The sequence below is a fragment of the Ambystoma mexicanum genome, chromosome 4q (genome assembly GCF_040938575.1).
Source record: "Ambystoma mexicanum isolate Mex_15411 chromosome 4q, UKY_AmexF1_1, whole genome shotgun sequence".
NCBI lineage: Eukaryota > Metazoa > Chordata > Amphibia > Caudata > Ambystomatidae > Ambystoma > Ambystoma mexicanum.
In genome coordinates, this window is record NC_090928.1 from 19721232 (window position 1) to 19745651 (window position 24420).

Consider the following 24420-nt stretch of genomic DNA (forward strand, 5'->3'; position numbering starts at 1 on the left):
GCCTTTTTGGGCCCCTCCCCCTGCCAGCCCCCTCCGTCAAGAATCTGGGGGTAAAAATAACTTCTCTTTCGATACATGAACAGGTTGAGGTGGTATGTAAGGCCAGCCACTTTAAACTCTGCATTCTTTAGAAAGTTCTTACTTTTATCCTGGCCAAATTTCAAGCGCTTGTGGTGGCCGCTCTAGTGCTGAGGGCAGTGGATTATTGCAACTCACTGTATTTGGCTCAGCCTCGCTTTCTCATTAATCGTCTCCAACTCCTGCAAAACACTGCTGCCAGGGCCATTCTCCGTCCCCTCCTTTAGGGGCTCATATGTCTCCTCTGCTTAGACGGCTCCACTCGCTGCCGATTGAAAAGTGGATTCTTTTTAAGTCCCTGTGCATCGTCCACCGTGCGTTTCACACCCTAGGTGCATAATACCTTCGAGTGAAATTCTCATGCTATGTTCCATCCTGCTGTCTCCGGTCCCAATCGGCTCTGGTAGTGTCTGTCCCTCGTGTTAGACTTTCCCGCGTGGGCGGGCACACCTTCTCCGTAGCCACTACCAGGGCTTGGAACTCCCTTCCTTTTGCTCTTCGAGCTACAGTAGACCATCTCACTTCCCGTCACTCTTTGAAGACCTATCTGTTCTGAGCTCTCTTTAAACGGTCGCCGACTTGCTGCTAGCGCTATGATGCCCCTGGGCGAACGTGCACTCTAAAACTACTGTTAACATAACGTCATCCAATTAGTCAGTCCTAGTACTCGGGCGGATGATGCCACAACATGTCTTGTAAGTACAAAAAGCAACAAAAAAGTCGAGCCCGACATTGGCTGGCGTATTGCAATCCTGGACAAGTTAAGTGCATTTATCTATTCTGGCCTTGACCTCACATTCTATTCTGGGACTCCTCTGCTAAGAGTGTCCAAACAGTCTGTCAAAACAGAGACTTACTGCAACTTCTCGGTCGCTTCTAATAATAGACGGGCCATTCTGAACCAATCCTACTACATCTGTAAGGACGTTCCTTGGCGCATAGCCCTGCTCCAGCGCTTGATCATTTATAATCTGATGCATGGAATCCTTGTTGCACTGCCTCTCCTCCAGTCTGCAGGATTTGCATCAGGATTTGCATGATTGCTTGTGACCAAGTGTAGGCTCTGCCTGTTATAACACAGGGTTTGAAATTGAAATTCAATGAGCAGGAGCTAAAACCAGCTCCTGGGTTTTGGGCATCACCCAGTAGGCAGGAGCTAGCGCAGGGGGACGAGCTTCTACCAGAGATGCTTCTTTAACTTCTTGTCTTATTTTGTATGAACCATTGTGTTTAATGTGTATTTGATGTGTTCTAATACTTCTCTATCAAATAATCAAAGTTAATGTCACATTTATATGTTTGGAAGGCACCAGTTGGCACTAGGAGACAAAACTAGCTCCTGGTAGTTGTTGGTTTCAAGCTAACCAGGCTCTACTGTGCAAGAAGGAGGAGCTAAATTGCTCCCAGCTCCCCTCCATTTCAAACTGTCCCACCTCTCAAGGTATTCTAGAATCCGAGGTGGTACAGGTAGATAATCTCTTGACATGCCCACTCTGTGTGCGCCTCAGAACAGCAGCTGTCTGCATGAAAGCTGTCCAATTTCTTTTATCAAATTATCTAGGGATTGTATCACCTCATTCAGATAAGATTATGAAAGCATTCTTTGGCACAGCTTACCTAGTGATATAGCTTGTGTCAGGGACGTGTTATGGGCCCGATATATCCAAGCCCGATATGGGCCGGAGCCGATTCCTGCTTTCGTTTTATTGCATTCATTTGTGTGAACAGCCCACAATATAGGACACCCTGATGCATAGGTAATGTGCTTGGCGCCATTACGTTCCTTTTCTTCTCTATTTGATTGACTCCAGGAACTCGCCTTCTTCCCTCTTCCACTCGGTAGAAGCTCATGCTCTTAACACTTCAAGTGGTCTGGAATTGCGTATAATTAAAAAAAATACATCAAATGTGGGAATCTACATGCCATGTCTAATGTGTGAACATCTTTGATTTGCCATATTTGCTGACCCTATGTGGACCAAAGAGGGACAGTTATCGGGACAGTTATCTGCCATGATTGTATAGTCATGTTTGAAATGTATTCTCTGTCAAAAACAACGGAATCTGCAACATACATGTGCTGTGCACCATCTGGCTCTGGCGAAAACCTATACTGATTTTCAAACTTGTAATCCCTCTGCTTGGTATGTCTTTAGTGAAATATATGGGAATTGTGCTTGGAATTCAGGATTATCGGTTTGGCAAGGTACTGCACAGTGTTCCCAGAAAGTGTATTTGGCCCACAGGATGGGCTTACGTTTCACAAACGAGGCATCGTAATATCTTGCATAACACACAGGACTCCATCTCATGGAGATCTTCAATATAATCAAAATCATGAAACAAAGCCTCGGTTTCTGCACGCACGGTCGGAAGCTTTGGAACTACAACTCCCATACTTCCTGTACTCTTTAAATTCTAAACGCAGGCGCGACGGGCCGGTTCGTGCAAGGAGAGGGCAGGAGAATCCGGTCATCTTGCCCGTACTCCAGTGCGGCTGATGTTATAGTACGTTTTTCTTTTCATTGCATCTATCAAATCTCCCACATTATAACAATATGTCGTGAAACGATTTAATCACGCGTATTCAGCGTAACCGTCTATTAAGGCTGCAAGCTGAAAGGCAGGATCGTTTCCCAGACCCTGCTTCATTGGTGGATACTCCCGACTCTAACCGCCTCACGGCTGAATCCCAGCAATTGGTGGCAGAGTCACAAATCCATCTCTAGAGGCAGCGAATGCCCTTCCCTATGATAAAATAAATCTTGAGCTAACAAAAAACTACGCTAGCGCAAGCAGGCTTAAAACAGTGCTACTTAACTCCCGCTTGCTAGCAGGACCTGCTACAGAGGTAGCTGACCATATCCTGTTGGGTGATATAGATATCATGTTACTCACTGAAACCTGGCTGACCGAGGCTAATCTGCACTCCTGTGGGCTACAAAATCCTGCACTCTGAAAAGGTAGGCCAAAAGGGTGGAGCGGTGGAAATAATTCATAGGGCAAGCCTCAGTTTCTTCACAGCGGTACTAGATGGCTGTGAGGGCCTACTGGTTAAGCTTTACCTAAGCCATACCTTTACTCTCAGCCTTTTTATCATCTACCTTCCACCTTACCAGATTTCCAGGAACAACTTCTGCCCTTTTTAAGTTCGCCCATCAAACCCCAGACTCCATTTATAGTGGCTGGAGATTTTAACCTATGGGCAATACGATCCCACTTATCTGGAGGCAGGCAGTTTACTGAACCTTCTTGAGAGTGTGGGTTTTAAACAACATGTTAATGTCCTGACACATGAGGCAGGTAATACATTGGACTGGATATTGACCAGAAAGCAGTCTATTTTACCAATCGATGTTAAAACCTGTTGCTGGTCTGATCGCCACCTTGTCTCGTTCTCCATTTCAACATCTGGCCATGTTAAGGAGAGAGCGCGCGCAAGTCTGAAACCCAATCTACGCAGATGTACTCGTAATGCCTCATACGTGGCATTTGCTTCCCCCCCCCAACTTCTGGCCATTCAGGGCAACGATTCATTGGAATCTTACATGGTTCAGTTATGCAATATCTTAAATCAGGCCTTTGAAAAGTTAGCGCCTCTTAAACCCTGCTCTGGTAAGAAAGAAGTACATCCTAGTGCTAGACAGTGGTTCTCTCCAGAGGTCCTGGCAGCTAGGCAGCTTAAGTGAGCGGCTGAAAGAGGATGGCCAAGTGTCCAACCAAAAACACTCTGGGTCTTTATAAAGAGGCAGCTAAGTACTACAGAGACGCCATCCTGGAAGTGAAGAAAGCTAAACTGGAGGAGCGTATTTTGGAAGCTAAAGCCAGCACTAGAGAATTGTTCAACATTTTAAGTGAGCTTAAGGGAAAAACTCAGGAGCCTTATCTAGCTGTTGACGATGCATTGTGCCAGAAAATCCACGATACTTCAGCTCAAACGTCACCAAGGGCCCACACCCGCCAATCTACAGAGGCATCAGGCGGTTGGTGTAGAAACTAATTCCCATAGTAAGGATGAGACTGATGGAGCCGACGTCTTCTCATTCAAGCAGGTTACAGTTGAGGAGTTATTTGATTGTTGAGAATCTCAAACCCACTACTTGTATGGGCGGCGTTTTTCCGGCATCCATGCTTAAGAAATAGCTACCCCAGTTACACTATTCATAAACCGCTCTTTCAGGGAAGGGAAAGTTCCAGAATGCATTAAGGAGGCCTGGATCTCCCTGCTACTATAAAAGGAAGGTTTGGAGCCACTGAATTACCACCCCATAACTGTGATGCTGGAAATGCATCAGAGGGACAGGGCCTCTGAATCCTTGTCCTTTACTGCTTTTTATCGTGTGTTCTGTCGTGTTTTCTGCCCAGGAGTCCATGTGGGACTCCTGGCAGTGCAGCTCTCTCTTTTGGTTTGGTGAACAGACCCATGGGATACCCTTATGGCACCCATGGGTAGGGGTACAACCCTGTGCCCCTAGTGTATGTTTTTGGGCACCTGTGGGTGGCCCACAGAGCAGGGTATGGGCTGGTGGCAGCTCCATGCTGAATCTGCCAGGGCTCTGAGTGTCCTCCATTTTGGGACACCCAGGCCCTGCCATTGGGATCAGTTGATTCCTGATAGGAAACAAGATGGCCCCTGTGGCCTCTTGCTTTCTATTGCCAGTTACCTTGTTTTCCCAAAGTCCTGGGAAGCCCTGACTCTGTCCCTTCCCCCTGACTGGCTGTTGGGTGGAAGTTCCATATATGGTGTTGTTGTGAAGGCCCAGCTAGACTGACTGGAGCCTTCCCATTGACTGTATGTTGTGGGTACCTCCTGTGGGTGGGACCTGGGTGAATGGAGTGGGTGACCAATATACACTCCTTGTTGTGGTTGTCTGGTTTCTGGCATGTGAGACAAAGACTGAGACAGCCCTGCCCGAAACTGGCCTGAATGCAGTGTGTAGTGTTGAATGGCTGGGTACTTGTCCCAATCCACATTCCTTGATGTGAGTGTCTGAAAGGGAGGAGTGTGGCCTGAATGCACTGTGTGCCTGATTGGCTGACTGACTGCATGAATGCCCTTCTGTGTGATTGGCTGCTGTGTGTGTGCCAGCAGTCTGGATGAGAGACAGAATAGTATATCTGGGGACCTCTCACCACTGGAAATTGTTCAGAAGCGTTCAGAAGCTGAGTCTCCACTCAAGAGTAACTGGAACTGCTGACCCTCGACGCCCAGCTGGAAGAAGAAGACTTGCTGCTGCATTTGCTTCGACCCGATCCGAAGGCTGCCGTGTTCGTCGAGGACTGACCCGAGAGAGGACCTGGTAAGGCGCCCTCTTCCCGTGCTCCGAGGGACCATCGAGCACCGCTGAATCTTCGCCGAAGCTCCCTGGACGCCAGACCATCGAAAGGCTGCCGACCGGAGAAGGGGACTGCCGAGGGGAACCAAGTAAAGCACCCGGACCTCGACGCTGTCGAAGTCCATTGCCGTCGACCAGGGTTCGCAGGTCTGTGTAACCGCTGGAGGCCCGTCGAAGTTGTGTTGCCCAGCCGTGGGAATCACTTGACGCCGTGCCGCCGACGACCGGAGCCGTCCGCTCCTTGCCTAAGAACATTTGAATCGAAGGACTCCCTCGTCCGCACCGTCGACCGCTTTATCCTGCCGGAGAAAGTCGAGGACGACCAACGCGCCGAGGAGAATCCGCCGGTGGGTTTCCCGCCACCTCACGACCCCAAAGACTCGAGCGACTCGACGCCCTTGTTGGGCCACCGTCATTCACAATCTTTGCGGTCCAGAACTAGTGTCGCCGAGGTGCCCCGCACGCCTCTTCCTCGCAGGACGCCGACGTCCCGATGCCGACGAGCACCGCTCGGATCGAAGCCTGCCGCCTCATCGACGCCGTTCTACCCTGTTTGTTGTCGGACGTTCGACGCCCCGTGTCTCCCACTTGAAAGGGAAGGCATTCAAGAAGGGCCGTCGATTCCCCGACACCGAACACCGAGTTCCTCGACGCCTCTCGACGATCCGTGACTCCTGCTTTAAAGGGGGTCACTCAAGAAGGATCTGTCGACGCCTCTTCAAAGAACTCGACTCCACCAGGTACATTGGGGGGGTAAAAACATTGTAGGAGAGAATAAGACTATTGAACAATATATGGACTGGGCTTGTGTTATATCTCTTTATTTTACAGGTTGCCCAGGTGGGGGATCTCCACACAGAACTGTGTCCAGTAGTAGGGGCCAGTCTTCTGCCTATTGTTTCAACCATCTGTTATCTCTCCTCTCTCTATTGCTGGTTTCCTTCTTATTGATCTGTGTGACATTTTGACAGTATTGTGGATGCACTTTAATGAGGTCTAATATTAGTGGTACCACTTTAGAATTGTAGATATTTACCATTATTGATTTTCCTGAGCACAAAGTGCGTTATTGTGATAAGTGTACATAACCCTTGAATATTAATTATATAAAGACTGTGTTTTCAGTAATACAGTGTGTGGACATTCCTTTGTGGGGGCTTGGGGAATACACTGTACTTAAGAACCAGCCTGCATCACCTCCTGAGAAGCTAGGCCTTGATTGCTCGTCCATTGCTACCGTAATAGAGAATCTTGGCTGGGGTCCTCTGTGCCTCTCCTCTACCATATAGAGAGCGGAAGTACAGACCACCCCCTACCGGTCTTTACAATAACTAATGTCCCCTTCCTCCTTAAGATTATTGACAAAGTTTTATGTATGCAATGCAATACAATACTTTTGTTGAGGAGAGGGGCCTTCTGTCCAATGGAAAAATCACAGAACTGAAACAGTGCTGCTGGAGGTCAAATCGACCATTTCTGAAATTGTTGATCACAGGAAGGTGGCCATGCTGCTCCTCTTGGACCTGTCTGCTGCGTTTGATTTAGTTTGTCATGATAGGCTGGAGGGCAGGTTAACTGAGGTGGGCAGATGCTCTAGATCAGCAACCAACTGGTTTAGATCTTTCCTGGGACCCAGGAGATCTAAGGTAGCTCGAGGGGACTCCGAAGTCGGAGGAGGATCTCCTCTGTTGTTGTGTTCCCCAGGTGTCTAGTGTGTCCCTACTGTTTTAGAATATCTACTCCAAGTTGGTATTTGATCTCCTGGATGGTCTGGGTGTCAAATATGCAAATTATGCAGACGACACCCAGATCATCCTGGAACTCTCTGGCTCCTATGAGACAGACTCAGTTGCGAGAGTCTTCGATGCCATCAAGGGGTGGATGAGAGATAATTTCCTGGCTTTGAACGACAAGAAGACCGAGATCCTGATTGTTGGCAGCGTGGCCAAACTTATATGAAGTATTTCTGGTCGGAGGAACTAACATCCAGGTATCCAACCATGTTAAGACACTTGTAGTGGTCTTTGATTGCAATCTGAACAAGCATGTCGCCTAGCTAAGTTCCAGTTGCACTTATACGACTCACTTACTGTGGCAGATTTGCCTGTATCTTTTGGAAGCCAATAGGGCTGTGATTGCTACAGCGACGATCAACTCTAGGCTCGACTACTGTAACAGCCTACTAGTTGCCATTACATCAGCTAATCTAAAAAAAAACTACAGAATGGGGCTGTTGGAGCTGTATATGGTATAGGACGTAGGGACCACGTATCAAAAGCCCAGAGGAATCCAGATTTGCTCCCCGTCCAGCAAAGGGTCCAATTTAAAGCATCCTGCCTGGTATATAAATGCATTGTCAGCACTGCCCCAGGTATTTCACGCATTAAGAGACTACCAGAAAATGGAACACTGCGATCTAATGATAAGGACCTTTTGTTTCAAACTGAAGAAATGCGGAGACCTACGTTTCAATGCATGGGGATCAAGAACGTGGAATAACCTTCTGCTGTCCATCAGGCAGCTGCCTTTCGTCACTCAGTTTAGGAAGGCTCGTAAAACCCACCTGTTCGATGGAGGAGGAATCTTGGTTCCTGGGCCTCTCACTACTATCGATGCAGACCACATTATCCCATAACCCGCTGTTTTAGTGCTCCATGTGTTTGTTTGTATTGTCATGTGAGCGCTCTGAGGCTTGCAGGCGAGTTGGCGCTTTATCATTTAAAATGTTCTGGACACAGGATTACTGCGTGCAAACAGTCTGGATTTCATCAATCACAGAAAAGGTTTGAACTTGGATCTTGGCTGGGCCATTGAACGTTTTAAACTATGGCATCCACACATGACCCATGGTTAGCGGAAACATTTGTATTGAGGCTGGAATTCCTGGCTCCTGAAGCTCTCTTCTCTACCATGTGTGAAGAACTCAAAGGCTTTAGAACAACTACCTTGCTTACAGGTGAAGTGGAAACCTTGCTAAAAACAAAATGCCTCAATCTGCCAGATGAGAAAAATACAGTGAGTCTTAGCCCAGCAGAAGGAAGTATACAGCAAGTATTATGGAACAACGTTTCAGAAAGTCTCTCCAAAACTATTCTTTCATCATTTTAGAAATCAAACTGGCTTTCTGCTTCCAAATTGGTAGAGCTGCAGTACTTCCCTGAATTGTGGAGTTGTAGTCAAGTGTGGCATATTCTTCATCGTGGACGTCAATCGCCATCGTCTGTCTCCATCTCCTTCTTCAGGCTCCTCAACTGGAAGAGGATGATTGCATGGAAACATTGCAGTAACCATCTGAAGCGGGTTTCAGGTGATCACAGAAACTTGGCTGGTGCCTCTCTTGGGTGGTATTGCGGGCAGGACAGCAATTCTTGAACCTTTCAGTCTGATTACTTGCACTGCTGGTCTACATAAAGGGCCAAATGCAGTCCTGACATGGATTTCTTTCCAGGATCCAGTCTCCTGCATTGACAGTGGTCTCAGGACTGTCCTTGGCAGCTTTCACATGGAGGGATTCCCTCAGCAGTGTTGTCACCAGCAGTTGTTCTTGTCTAGAGGGAGGGCTGGGAAGAGTGTACAGATAAGGCATAAACCTTTTTGCCCCACTCAAGAGTACAAATGGGAGTCTTAGTGCTGCAAAAGACTGGCATGGTACTGTTAAGATGTATTTCTGAACTCTGACCTGGTGGGCAGAGATTCAGGAGGCCAGCCTAGTTTCTTGGAACAGGGTAACCTTCTGGACAAGTCGGACCAATCAAGGTAGCTTGGCGGCGGTCAAGACTAGGTCTCCGGAGGGGTGAGGGTGACTGAAAGACCTCAATGAGCACACAGTGAAGGACACTAACAAATCACTCCCAGTCAGGTGTAGATATATTAAAAATACAAATACATTTATTTCCAGGCCTTTGAGTTTCAACCCACAAATCAAATCGCAGTAATACTATTAAGACAACACAATCCTATTGTAACGCTCACCTGATTCCCACCGAGGCGCCGGTCTTGGCAGGATGGTGTCTGTGACTCAAAGTGAAGTGCAGGACTCGATTGGCTTCCGGGGCTGAGCCTCTTCGCACTGTGTGTCTAACTCGAAGAGTGAGATATCTGCAGGTGAAAGAATATGGGGTTAATGATCTGGGGTTGTCGGGTATCTCTCTCTCTTTCCCTTCCTCGCTTTTCCGTGGAGCCCCAAGGTCAACGTGCTCACCTTAGATAGGTGAATGCTGGACTCTCCATCTGCGTCTGGTGCAGGGTGCCGTTGCCAGTTCCTTCACTGGGTGAAACGTAGGCCTCTTGACATCAGAGGATTGCTACCGTCGTTAACTGCACGAACGGTGAGTTTCCGGACACCTTTTAAGTCCTTACAGTCTTTAGGTGCGTGGGCACGTTAATGTGGAACAGGGCTCTGTATAATGCTTTTTCTATTTGTCTTGCAGGGCTCTTGAGGTAGAAGATGGTGTGAAGAAAGCCGAAGTTCGAGCCAGAGTCTTGGAATGAAGCGCTTGGAAATGCGTAAGTAAATGCCAGTTGCCTGCTTTTCAAAAGCTCTCTAACTGTCTCTTTTGCCTTGCAGCTGTGAGTTCGGGTGTTGAAGAGACGCTGGAAAACGCCGGAGTATTTGCAGGCGCCCTATTGTGGCGGGCGCGATGGCGCGTAAATAAAATACCTGTCTAATGTCTCTTCTTTTGTCTTTCAGGTGCAGGATTGCAGCGTTGAAGAAAACCGGAATTCGCGGAGTGCCGGTAAGTAATTCCACACAGGAATAACTATGCTTTTGTCTTCACAGGCGGAGGAGCAGCGTGAAGAGATGGTAGCTGCCGATGGATCAGGTGAGGAAAGCGCTGCGCGTGAAGGTTGCCGTGCTAACCTGTTGTTTCTTGTCTTTGCAGGTGCTACTGAAGGCTGGATACAGGAATGGTAAGCGTTTGTTCTTGCAGGTTCAGGATCGGAAAGAAGAAAACTGGAACAGACACGGTGAGCGTTCTGCTGCAGATGCAGAATAACGCGAAGCACGTTTCATCAATCGGGTGTGGTTTAAATAGCCTTGGAGTGATGAGGCGTCTTCCTCCACGGCCTCGCCTAGGTAAGAAAAGAGTTCCTGTTCCAGAAGAGTTCCAGTGTTGTATCCAGGGAGTGGAGCTTGCCCACCCAGGTAAGAAAGTAGTCCCGGCTCACAGAGGATTCCTATGTGGCTGGTAAGTAAGCAGCATGGTCTGCTGCAGGTAAGTCCACCCAAGCATCTTCATACAAATTATGAGCTCGGGGCTTCCAGTGCCGGGACCAGTGACTTTGATGAGCCTGGTGCCACCGGCGCCAGGACAAGGTCCAAAAGGTCCCAGTGGGGACCGGCTGGTGCCTAGGATGAAGGTAAGGACGTTGGGCTGGTCCTAGCTCCTTGGAAGCAGTGATCATGACACCTATCTAAATACATATATACAAGACCAATTGGGTCTAAAGGGTTAATGCACGAAATGGGTCCAAAACCTAAAAGTGGAAGGAAACGGGCAGTGCAAATAGTCTTTAGTCCCTTCTGCATCCAACGCACTCCTAACTAAGAAGCAGTCCAATCCCTAAGAAGAGTGGAGCCTAATGCTCAAATGTACATGCAATGCTAGCGCACGTGGTAGTTCAAATGGGCAAAACGGGGTCTCTTCAAGGTTCTGTAGCAGCTCAGGAAGGTGGGTGAGGCGATTAAGAATAGGCTCCCACTTTTCGAGAAGGGCCTCGACTTGAGGGCAGAGTCGATTCCAAGAGTTGGGGAATAGTTTGCTAGTTCGCACTAGCAGTGGAAAGGAGAGGGGGGGCCCCCAGGTGCCACTCGTGTGTAAAAATAGATGAAGGCGCTAGGGGCCACCGGTTAGGGTTGCGATTACTCACCGGTGCACTCCGGACCAGACTTCGGCAGTCAAGTCCACTTCGGTTGCAGGTTCAAGTGCAGCAATTTGGCGGCTCTTCGGCTTTCAGCGACATAGATAAAGCAGTGATTCCCAAATGGGACAGTGGCGATTTCTCCACTCCTGGTGGATGGATCAGGCCAGTTTCCCTGCAGCAGGCTTCAGGGGCAAGAGGGGCACAAATGCAGTGCACCTGCAAAGGTCGTCACCACGGCTGGGCGACACGGTAACCGCATATACTCCTGGTCGGGTGCACTCGTCTGACTTCAGACCCGGGAACGCCAATTGTATGAAATTCTGTGTGAGGGTGCGGTGAACACAGAGCTAGCGATATACCAAGTTTCGAGGGCCTCCTTGAAACGCCAGCGGTATCAGGGTAAAGAGTCTGCGTAAGCTGGTCAGCCCACTAGTTGGCCCAGGGAAACTTCAGAGAAGGCTTACTTGCAGGGTTTGATGAAGGTCCCGAGAATAGTTGGTCCCACTATTCGAATGGGTCGAAGCGTCTTTGCAGACCTTCTAGGATGACCAGGTGCAGAGGGGTCCCACGGTACGACAGCAGGCTCAGGGCGCCAAACCTTCCAGCGGTACCTTGGCTTCTTTGTTTCAGGATACTTGGATCCTATCCTTCATTCAGTGAGAACTCCAGAGATCGACCTGGTATGGGTGTTTGGGGCCTTCTCTTATGCAGAATCTCTTTTGTGCCAAAACGAAGAGGAGCTAATGGGAGATCCCATGCATTGACAGCACTCCAGACTCCCTGGCACCCAGGATGTGTATTGGAACCAGACGTTCCAGCCCACATCCTGGAGGCACACACACCATGGATGCAAAACCCTGCAAAAGCTTTGCATTTCGCGGGCGAATTCATGCCTAAATAAGGACTGACCCGGGTCGACTCGACCTGGGGAAGGTGAAGGGGCAAGATGGCCAACGGACAGGACAAAGGACCTCATGGCATGGCCAATTTTGAGCCAGGCAACCTATTTGGGCCAAACGCAGCAATCGAGGCTTACCTGGCAGGAAAGGGTTAAAAATATGCGAAATAAGCTGCCACCAGCCCTATCCAAGGCACATCTGCACTTCTCCTAAAAAATCCTTCTAGAGTATCTAGGGCCTTTGGAAATGACTAATAGACCCAAGTGTACTGTACTGGAAGGTACATTTTACACTTGTTTACATGTTGCAGAAAAGTTGCAACATTGGAAAGGACGAAGGTAAACAAAGTCTCCCAGTACTGACTGTCTTAAGGGCATGTCAGTTTCCCCATTACAAGTGAGCGAAAAGCCCAGAGGAGTGCAGCAGAAGGTTGGGCTGCTCTGGTAAAGTCAGACTATGGTGTTAAACAACAGCAAACAAATGGGGAGGTTCACAACTGGAGGGAAAATTTCACCTAAATGGGAATCTTTCCTAACCAGTACATTATTTAAACTTAACTAGGGGCACATGATCCACCCATTTTCTACCCCCGTCCCCACTTAAGGATGCATTTTGTCAGGCACAACTTTATGGAGTGATTTGCCCTTTCTATTATCCCATTCGTTTCAGGACAAAACCGATTAGAAAAGTGCAGCTGTGATCCCTAAGCCTCTAATGCAGGGGTCGCCAAACGGTCGATAGCGAGCGACTAGTAGCTTGCCTGAGCCTTTTCAGTCGCTTGCTCTTGACACAGAAAAACGAACACTGCTTGACACAAGGAAATGCTCTGACCAATTACAGCGCAGCAAATCCTTATAGCACATAGTAGGAATGCTGTAATTGGTCAGAAGGAATGCTGTAATTTGTCAGAGCAAGTTCCTTGCTAAAAAATAAAAAGAGCTGTTGCCTCCATTGGCCACAGTGTTTGATATTGTGTACTGTAGCAGCCTGGGATTTTTGCTTTAAAAGAACATGTTGCTGTCGTTGGAGGTGTGCTCGGAGGAGAACATCGTACTGGGACTAGGGAAGGCGTCTGAAGAGGAAGCTCAAGATATCAGGAGGTAAGCAGGGTTGGGAGAGGTGGATGGTAGCAGCATCCTTTTCACTGTATACACAGCTGTTTGCAATGTGAGTGGAGGGGGGGTGCAGCTCGGCAGCCGCTACTTTTGCAGAGTGCATGTTGGGCTTGCAGGAGCCCCTCCGTTTATAAATGTGGCTATGTGGCTTCTATGAATGAAAATGACCTCAATACAAAACGGAGACATGGAGCTATCATACTTGATGTCTTCGTTTTGTCCTGGATGCATTTTCATTCACAGGAGCTACATTTATAACTGCCCTGCACATTTCCCAAACTGGGGCATTTTCAGTCTTGGGCTCGCTTTTAGTCATAGGAGCTACATTTATAAATGGCAGGGCTCCAGCGAGCAAGCCTTGCTCATTTCCCACGTGTGCCAGGCTGATACAGTGTCTCTGTGAGCGTGTTTCACACAGGAAATTCCCCAAAGGACAATTGAATGGTACAAAAGACCGAAAACGGCCTGAGTCTTTCGTATGAATACTAAATACCGAACATTAACAGCAGGGATTGCGGGGCTGTCACCCCCTCCCCATGTTAAGCATTTTCTGATTCTAGGGTTGTGGGAGCGGCGGGGGGGGGGATCCCCCCCACACAGGGGTATAAAGTAAGAAAAAAAAAGAAAAGAATGTACCCTGCAGCACCGGTTCCCAAGCACGTAAGTGAAGGCAACCAGTGTTTCAGGGAGTGGCCGGCACACAATGTGGTGTGCCACCAAAAGGTAAATAAAGGGGAAGGAGGGAGCGTATTTTTATGATATGCTTGGGAAGGCATTTACTTTGGGTTGTTTGACTGTACCGGTCAAGTTAGCTACAGTCTTTTAGGCACAAAATCTTTCAGTTACGGGCCAACGACCCAAATCCTTTCACACAGACACTGTCTCAGCCTCCTACAGTTGGTGGAAACGAGCAGGGCTCGCTTAATGGAGCCCTGCTGTTTCAAATGTGGCCAGTGTTGCATCACCATTGAGGGTATCTCGGCAGGTCGAGCGGCAGTTGCTGAGATGAGTAAAAACTGGTTTGAGGTTAAGGGGACTCGGGGTGGGGGGGGTGTTGGTTTTGTTATTACTGTTTTTTGGTTTCATAAAACTCAATAAAGATATTGTTAAATAAATTAAACTGGTTGATAATCATGACTTTTTGCAAGGATAGAGAGGGCTGAAGGGTTGGTCCTGGGATCTGTAGTCCAAAACATCTAAGTGGATCATAGAGTACCCATGGGCCCTCTCGGCAGTAGTGTGAGCTTGCTTTTATGCCATCTCAATTTTACACAACTTTCAAGTTTCTAGGGATTCCATGTGGTGCCATGCCCTCACCTTTCACTATTAGACTTTATTGAATATCATTCATGAAATTCTCGGAAGATATCATCACAGATAAGAACAGACAGAAAGCAGAGCACCACAGTTGCATGGGGGTTAAACCACAAAGATCCACCTACTTTCCACAAATTAAAACGGGCAAAAGTGAAAGCAACATAATGTAAAGCACACCACAAGATCTACAACCGTAGCCAAATAAAATTCAAAGCACCTTTAAGGGCCCCAGGGTCCTACCCCAGATAGCCCCTGTTTGATTAGCATTTCATATTTCCTTCTCCGATCATTAACTCTTCTTTGATGTACTTGCCCACTGAATTAAACTTGATGCTCTGGTAGGACATGCTTGCTAACCCCAAGGCCCAGCCAGGCTCAGACTGGTCTATAAGGCAATAGTGTGTGAACCAAAATCACAAAATGCTGGTGCGGCACCTTTTCTTTTTTTGGGCAAAGTGGTCCACTTTTTTGGCCAGTGTGGGACAGTTTGAGTTACTTCACTATGGGTTTTGAGACAGTATTTTCTTATTGTGTAAGCGCCTAACAAGCAAAAGAATAAATACATAAATATGCGGATAATCGTTTTGACCAGTGTTGCTGAAAGAATTTTCTTTAAAATGCACAATTTGCATCACATTTTATATTTTAAAAACTGCCCCCTTGGGTACAGTGTCACAAACGTAATGAATAGCCGTTTCGAACTGTGGGACACGTTTTCATTGTTGCCTGTGACAATTTTACGGGCCGGCCCGACCCTGCGCCCAGCAGCCCTGTGGTGTTTTTTTTTTTTTTAGTAAGTGGAAATAACTTGTGTGAACCTGCTACTTGGGACATTACCTGTTGCCCCACACACAGTGTCACAGCCAGATGGCAACACAGGAACACTGGCAGAAATTAAGAACTTGGTGTTCTTGTACCATTACATTGCGTTTAATTAAAACTACACATTTTGTTTGACCCATTAAAGCGGCTTGTTGGGCTTGTCGGTTGCTTGTATCCAGGGCAGAGGTGGTCGTGTTTCAGCCCATATAGTGAAAATCAAAAGTTGATCCCCTTGAAGACACACTTTAATTTCCTAATAATTATTGTCAGCACAGCAGAAGCATTTATTTGTTATTAAGTAGTTTGACGAGCATATAACATCTTTATAAATATAACCTGTGATAAAACGCAAAGGATGGGGGGCACACAAATTACAGGGTATTTGTGTGGGAGTTCGACACAAAAAAAAATCGAAGAAAACTAGTGAATGCTAACTTGAGCCGCATTTTTGAGTTTGGAAATTACTTTATGAAAGTGTAAGATGTACCTTTGGAAAACAGTAGTGTGCCTAGCAGTCAGAAAGCATGCCTTTTAACAGTGATGGCCTCCACCCCACTGATAGTCATGGCCCGTTGATTCCCGTGGTGTTCTTTACAGGCTAGAAGAAAGAAAACAGGTTGGGCAAATGGAACCTGCAAACGTGTGCATGACGGCTGAGGAAAGGAGCACAGAGCAGATCACTGAGCCCCCAGCTTCCCTCTGCGAAGCTGGGGGCTTGGTAAAGTTGGTTACAATCCATGCTTCACTGTTCAGCTATTGTGATCTTGGGCACGTTTTGTCTTGCTCTCGCTTAACTGCAAAACGCTGCAGTCTTAGTAAGTGGTAAGTCCACATTATATAAAAAAAGATGCTATTACATTGAGGCAGATTTGTTGATTTTTAGGGACCGAATGGTGTTCCCTCATGCCCCCCGTCCGTTGCCCACATGCTGTCCCCTGAATTGCATTATTGTTGCACTGGCCTGCAGTACCGTGTTACTTTATTTGACAGGCAAATATGTAGTCTCGCCAGCCATTCGGTGCACAAGAGATTCTAGTGTAGAGGATTGGAGTAGCAGAACCAGCATTCATTTCCTCCCCTTCCGCCGTGATCATTTTTTTTAATCGATTATTTTGACTTTAGGAATTTTAAGGGTATTCAACAAAGTAGGCTTTGACCGTCCTTATCCTTGGCAGAATTCTGACTCTGCTTAGGTACAGGCCAAAAGGTTACCATTTGCAGGAATTGGGGATGTGCTAAAAAGGCATTGGTTTGACAAAGCAGAACTTTGCGTATGCTGAATTATTTTTAAAACCATACTAACGCATTAATTGAAATCCTCCTCAGATTATTTTTGCACATGCTGTCCCAAAAGAAACTTTAAAACTACACTTGTTGAAATCATGGATGTAGAAGTAAGCGAACCATCCAACAAAAGGCAAAAGTACCATTTTCATCAAGAATGGGAGTCCGATTTGCTTTTTTCACAAGTGTAAAAGGGAAGTTTGTGTTTAATTTGCAGTGGGAAAAAGAGTAATGTCGAGAGGCATTTTGTAACAATGCATACACATTTTAAAAGCTGAACTAAAAGCTGCCCTGCAGATGCAACAATCTTTAGTTTTATTTTTTTATTTTTTTTACCCAACCATCAAAGAAGGCAAACTCTGCAACGGGCATCCTTCAAAACTTCAAAATTGCACATGATGAAAAACAAATGTAGTTTTACAGATGGTGCAGTTGTGAAAGGTGCAATGGCTTTCGTGGCGGAGTCATTGTTGTGAATCCAATTCCTCGCAACCAAGAGTAATGGGTCTCCTGTTTTAGGGAGACTTTCCTCCTGAAAACACAGCCCAGTAGAATACACTACTTGGCTAGAGGCTCAGATGAAAAGGCAGGAGGTATGCATGAGCAGACTTGGAGAAAGAGAAGACCTATATTAATGGGCGAATATACAACAAACCCTAAGGGATGTTTTCTCTTGCCCCCCCGCCCCAATACCCTCAGGAGCAGCCGTATCCCACCTATAGTCAACGGGTGGATGCTTAAATCTTAAGAAATACTTCTCGCCAGAAACAGAAGTCCAGGAATCAAAGGCCAAATCGGGGGATGAGCATGTTTCCAGGGACCAGAGAAAATGTTTGTAGAGACACCAAATTCAAATGGGTAATTCAAGAGCACAATGCAGGAGAAAAGTGAATTCAAAAATCCAGAAAAAACGTTCAAAAGGCCAAATCCAAATGGGTAATCCGAAAAGCGAAGTTCAGAGGCCAGAGAAACAAACGTACCAAGCGTCAATACAAAGGTGTAATCCAGAAAGGCTATTCAGGGACAGGTAGCCAAGCTGCAACACGTAACAAGCACGAACAAGGGCCACTAACTGAGTCAGTCTAGAAGCTCTGGAGCCCTCGCAAGTCAGTGAACATATAGCGAGTCCACAAAACGTTTGCTAACTGCGTCAGGAAGCTGGATGTGCATTCAGCATGTGACGGGAGCCGGCGCCCATAGTAGTCCTGGGAAATGTAGTTTATTGTAGCCCATGGAAGATACAAGTGAGAGGCACAAACAACATTTATTGGTGTATAATCATGAATAACATTTATGAATTCCTCATCAATACCTGTAAGTGTGTAGATGGTTATGTCACGAGTTGTATTTCAAGAGATGCGGAACTTGGAATGCAATAGATCACTTTACAATGTAAGGCTAGTTTAGATGGTTTACATTTTTGAATTTTTTTTTAATTGTATTTGGTTTAAATTAAACCTTTACAAAACAAATGATCACATGTACATGCATAAAAACAGATACAATTCTGGAAACTTATCGGGCATATTTAAAGGGAATGGCGGCGTGTCCAAAGAAAAATAAAAAATAAATATTAGAATAGTTCATTTAAAATTACAGCAATTCAAAAAACAGAATAAGAGACAACAAAAACTACTACCCCAACAGAACACCCCAGTATGATTAACCAAGAATGTAATCGCATAATTCTTCCAACAGATCGAGGCTTTTAATGAAGCCCAAAAAGCATCTTTTCCATGGAGTATCATCAATACAACCCAAACGGTACTTCAAAAGAGGAGCCATGAATTTGTTCCTACGAGTAGAGTGCAATACAATCAAAAGCAAGGTATTTTATCGTTTCTAAACTGATTTGACAGAATCTACATACAGTCTGTCACATTTATTAAACTTCTAAGCAATATCTCCTTTGTCAGGAGCAGATTCCAATGTAACCGAAGGAGAAAGTCCCTGTGAAAGTATCCAGGTCCATTCTTACAAGAATTGCTTGGGAACCCATCCCCAATTGGATCAAATATTTGGAATTCACGTGAGGGGGCTGTTTACATTTGAGGGAGTCCCCCAAGATCTCAGAGGGAATCTGCAATCGGAGAAGCCAATTTAGAGTATTAAGTCAACAACCACCATTCAACACATGCTTATAACCCCCAGTTCAAACCTAATAGCTGCCAGAGTTATTGCATTCGAGATACCCAAGATCTTTCACCACATCCTACACTCAATTCTGTGCAATAATTTGAATATAACATCACCATAGAGTTCCAGGCTGATTACCTTAGGGACAAACTTCCCTTCATACAACATGAGTGCTGGTCTGAGAGAATCTGCCAAATTTTCTGTCAAGTTCTGACACTGTAACTGTGCCGCTTTCTGCAGAAGGATTTCAGTAATATTTCCCATGCATGCATGGGCCCCAAAGTGAAACCCTGGGTAGATAACACTCTGGCTGTTTCTGATTTTTACGTCTTCAACTGACCAAGAAGTCTTACTAGCATTCAGTCTTCTCTTAGAGAATTCCAGAATATTGATCTTTTTTGGGTTAATAAGTCAATTTTCCTTGGCATAATTTACAAATACCTAGCACAATCTTTGAAGAGCAACCATAGATTTATCAAATATGAGAGAGGCTATCAGCCACATCAGATACATATTGATTAAAGAGGCAGGGGGCCAACACAGCCCTGCCTAAGACTTTGATATGACCAGATTCGTCTTGAGAGATCCCCAACTGATTTAACCGGACTTGGATTCGTTTATTAACAGCACTGCCCCCAACTACTGGAAGCATCGTATTATGTGCTTTTGGTCTTGTAGTTTGGTGTAGAGGTTGGTTAAGCAAATGAGTATTAGTTTCTTTCCACCAGGTTTCACCCATAGCGATGCCGTCCGCCTCCGTCTTCAGTATGAGATGATGAAGCATTATCCTTTCTTTCACTTGTGAAAGTTGTGATGAAGGCCCTGCCTAGTGTGGAGACTGGGCAGGAAATGTTCCGGTTGAACTGGGAGTTTCTCGCCAAACCATATGAGAGAGGGGGTCTTTCGATTCCCGACTTGTACACCTGTTATCTGGTAGCACAATTTGTATTGCATTGTTTTAAGATTATTGACACACTATTGCATGGACACATTAAACAAAGTCTTGCAAACCTCAGTAAACGCAGCAGTGATCCATGGTAGACCGAAACTGGCCGCTGGGCTTGATCCAGTTGAATTTACGCAGTGATTGTACCAGGCATTTGGTAAACTGGTTGGTATTGTTTTTCCTCCAATTTGGCTGCTGCGAGGCATGGGTGCTGCCTTTTACCTGACCCATATGTATGCACGCTGTGGGAGAGGCTAGGTATTGATTTATGGCCAGTTGCTAGTTGCTAGTTGATGGAGAGTTCTTCTCATTAGATTTCAAGTCACCTATTTACTCTTATTCCAGAATGAGGGCAAAGTTCAAAATGTTGGTCAAACTCTCACTCCCACCCACCATATGAGATTGTTGATTTGATGATTAAACGTGGTGCATACCAAAGAGTTTATCTCTAGAATGTATTTTTGCAATCGTGTATAATCTTTAAGGTAGAAGTGTATTATCTCGCCATTGCTAGAGAATCACCAGCTAGTTACTGAGTTATGTATTAACATTCAGTTAGGTGATGTTCTCTTTACGGCCTGAATTGTATTCTGTTAACTTGGGGAGAGGAGGGTGAAAGTTCTTTATGCATATGGGAATATATTTATTATAGACTGATCCTGCAGAATATACTGTAGTCGGTCGATCTATATGTTTGCAATAAAGCTTAAAAAGCCCCCTGCCAGATAGCCTTGGTGGGTGGTGGTGGCAGCAAGGGGGTGCCACAAGTGATGTGATGCTGGTACTGGCTGTGGCATCAGGAGGATCCCAGGTATACCCCCAAAATGCAATGTACAGAAGCCAGAGGCTTGCCAGTGTAACCATAACTACTCCAGCCCCTTTTAGCGAGAAGCAGCAGTCTCACTGTGCTGGAACCACCTGTATGCTCGGCTCCCATTCTGCAAGTTCAGTAACCGCTCCTAAACCTATCTAAAGAAAGAGGGGGACCTGATCTGTGTAATGGTAATGCAGAGACAGTCAGCCAGTCCTCATACCAGTGATGTTTAGAGAATGAGGGATTTGTGCACTCCAGTAGGGTCTGACGTGTTCTTGAAGCTGTGGTGCAGCAGAGACTAGACTCACCCAGACCTAGAAATCTATGACTTGCAAGTTCCCTATACGAAGCTAGCATACCTGGGTTCTCTCAACCCAGACAAAGGCTGAAACGAAGGACTTTGGTTTGGTCAGTCAGGAGGAGGACAGTCTGGTGGGGATTGAAGTGTGCGGGCCCCTGCCGAGCCCCACATCTGTGCTGTAAGCCATTGCCATGACTTCATTGCCTGGGATCAAGCTTCATTTCTGCCTCCTTCCCTCCACCTTAGTAGGCTGTGGAAAGTGGACATGAAATCAGAAGTAATCTTTATGATAATGGGTGCCGCAGGAGTTTGGCCTAGCGGTTGGGACAGTCTTCCTGAGTGTTCGCACCCCTTAGCATAATGAACAAAAATACAGCCTGGACATTTTGTGAAGTTCTTTGGAATCAGAGACCCCATTCTGAAGCATTACTTACAAATATGCAATTGACACAGAGGCTAGTAAGTTGATATATTTTTAATATCCCAGCTATCTCCTACAAGCTCTAATTTGCATTTCACAAGCTATAGCAAAAGCCACTATGACATGGCACATTACCATAGATATGAAAATTACTGTTGTGTAAGCTAAGAGTATGCTTTGCATTAATAGAGAACAGAACAAGTAACCATTTTGGTTTAGCAGCTTGAGTGACATGGGATGTATATTATGTTGATCTATGGAGTGGTGTAACGCACCAAACACCTTTTTTAGTCTCAAATTGCACACAGTTCGACTTCACATTCAACTCATGTTTTAGGCCAAGAAGTGCAGCACACAACCTGACCACAGTGTCTCTCTATCTCTATCTCTTATCCATCCCCAGCCCCCTGGGATTTCAGCTTGCTGAGTGAACCTCTGCTCTGCCCCGTCAGCTTGTGCTTTTTATCTTAAGACAGGACTTGGTCTGTCTAGCACGTGTGCGTCATTTCTGCCACCTAGAAGGTTAAAGCCTAGTGCTTAAGATTGTTGCTTTGTTTTGAACATGCAACATAACTATGTGCAAATTCAAGAGACAGGCGTCGTCTTGTCTCCCCTAGTTTTCTCTACCATAGTAATTGGGCTTTTGTTTATTGACCAGGCAAAGCATGTCAATTACTTCCACACTGGTTCAACTCCATTATATTAAGTGGGCTTCTGAAGAGGATATGCCCACCACTCTCCTCCATACGCGTTTAACTGCGTGCGTGTATTTTGGAGTCGTGCTTCCTTTCCTTGGCTGCTTATCTGATCTGAATGGTGCGAAAAAGAATCTCTTGAATTTGTGAGCCGTTTAAGACAGGAAGCTGCCACTTGCGGTTAGGTTTCTCTGCTGGAAAGGGGAAGCTACAATGTCCTGCTAATCGCCTTTTTGCTAAAGCCAAACGCCCAGTGTTTGTGTGTTTCTAGTTTACAAGCACATGCGTTATTTAGTCACTTAACTATGTTATCTGAACCAAGTGTCTGCATTTGTTCCTTGTCAAAAATTCCCTGCCTTGTTGGACAGTGTGCGTTCTTACCAAGGAACATTTGTAGCACCCTGGTATTGAACGTTCCCCCTGCAAAGTGCAAATTCGCCTGATATGAGCCTAATTGTCTTCTCCGACTCATTATTCTTAACAGCCAGAGGCGGAAACCTGGCAGCAAATCCATTACACCAGCGGAACGTTGGAAGGTCAAATCCCTATTAAACAGAAGGGCTCAGTCAGTAGTTGGTGGAGATAGGAGGAGAAAGAACACATTCGGAACTGGCGAGGTGAAGAGAAGATGCTAGAGAGAGGAGACTGGAGCAGTACCTCTATAGCTTGGGGAGAACTGGCGACTGGAGGCAAGATGCAGAAAACTAGGAGAAGGAGTAAACCGTAGGCTGCAGGGAAGGCCCAGGAGGCTGGGTAAATGGAAACCCTGAAGGTGGGATGTCAAGAAACCCAGGTGGCCGGAAGGAGCAAGATCCAGAGGACTGGGGAGAGGAAGGCCAAAGAGATTTGGAGGAAAAAGGCCCAGAGCATTGGAGGGAAGAGGTTGCCCAAAGGGACAAAGCAAGTGGGAGGGATGAAGGCGAGTTGTGTATTCCTATTTGTTGTGAGAATTACTCAGAGGAGATAAAAATTTCGAAAAAAGAAAATCTTCATAAAATATACAATGTAATCACAAATCCATCATACATGTATAAAATAAAAATTCTCCGGCATATGAATAAAGCAAACCATCTAAAACCATGCATAATAAAAAAACGATATGAAACAAGCGGTTCAATTGTAACAAATTATTTCTTAGTATTAAGGCATGTTCAAAGTAGGTATAAATACACGGTAGGGGTATGACATTAAGATTTATAAGCAGGCTCTAAAACTAGCTCATGGGTTTTGGGCAACACCTAGTAGGCAGGAGCGAACCCTAGAGGACCTGGAGCTGGTACATAGCATGTGCAAATCTAACGTTTATATGAGTTGCAAACTTGAATTTTTTGCACATTATATACAGTCCATGATACTTTAAATATCTTTTAGATGTCTATAATTCTTCTTTATAGACCTTTCCAAATACCGAAAAAGTTAATGTCACGTATGTATGTTTGTAAGGTACCAGTTGGCGTGGGAGGCCAAATATAGCTCCTGGTAGCTGTTGAGTGAGGGCTAACCAGGAACTCCATGGCTAGAAGTAGGTGCGAAATAGCTACCCCAATTCTATGACAAGACCGGAGGCGAGCATTATATTTAACTTCTTTAATTACTGCTAACCACATCTTACTTTTGTTTCAATGTATATATTTTTTTTAAAAAAATGAAACATCATAGCCTTAGCGCGGCTGAACTACATCCCCCATGAGGCTCTTCAATATGGTAGTCCAATAGCCTCTCTCTCACTGTCCAATCAGGCAATCCCTTCTACTCTAAGTCACTGCCTCTCTGGGTCCCTTCCTCTTCTTTTTTGCTGCACCACAGATAAGGGACATCAATTCTAGCAGTACCTTGCTATGCTGTGTTTTTATGATACTTAATTGTCGAAACGCTAAGTTTATATATTGTAAAGAGCGCGCGTACCATTAGCGCAAACGTATTAGCATTCGAGTTTGAGACGCACGCGTTCATTTCGCGGACAAGTTAGACTTTCAGGACGGCTGACTGCCGAGCCCGCGAGTGATCTCACTCGCTTTAGGGCTCGGTCAGTCAGCTGCGAATGAACGCCGACGGAGATAGAGTATCGCAGCAACGCGTAGTACGCAGTAAACCCCACTCCCTCTAGAAACAAGGGAAGCGCACGCATGTGCATTACTGTATTCCTCTCACAGAGTTTTGTTCTCGCACGGGCCGAAGAGGATTTATTAGACGCAGAGATCCAGGATCTGGTGCGGAAAAACACGATAGAGGGCTACAGGGAGCGGCCAATCCTTCCTGAGCAATATGTTCCTAGTCCGTCGCAAGGACAAAGTTCGTCCAGTAATCAATCTGAAAGAACTCAACAGCTGGTTAGTGTACAAGCACTTCAAGATGGAGGGAATCCATCTGCTAGGAGACTTACTCAGAAAG

At 46.0% G+C, this 24420-nt stretch overlaps 1 protein-coding gene across 6 annotated transcripts in view; it reads left to right on the forward strand.

The window, feature by feature from the left end:
• Nucleotides 1–24420, forward strand: part of TARBP1 (TAR (HIV-1) RNA binding protein 1) — a 2688190-nt gene that overhangs the window by 17817 nt on the left and 2645953 nt on the right. The window contains exon 1 of one of the 6 annotated variants that reach the window (XM_069607368.1): nucleotides 13144–13278. The exons of the other annotated variants lie outside the window; for them this stretch is intronic. The gene's annotated coding sequence lies outside the window, so the exon portion shown is untranslated. Of the gene's footprint in view, nucleotides 1–13143; nucleotides 13279–24420 lie in introns of those variants that run through there. 6 annotated transcript variants of the gene reach the window in all.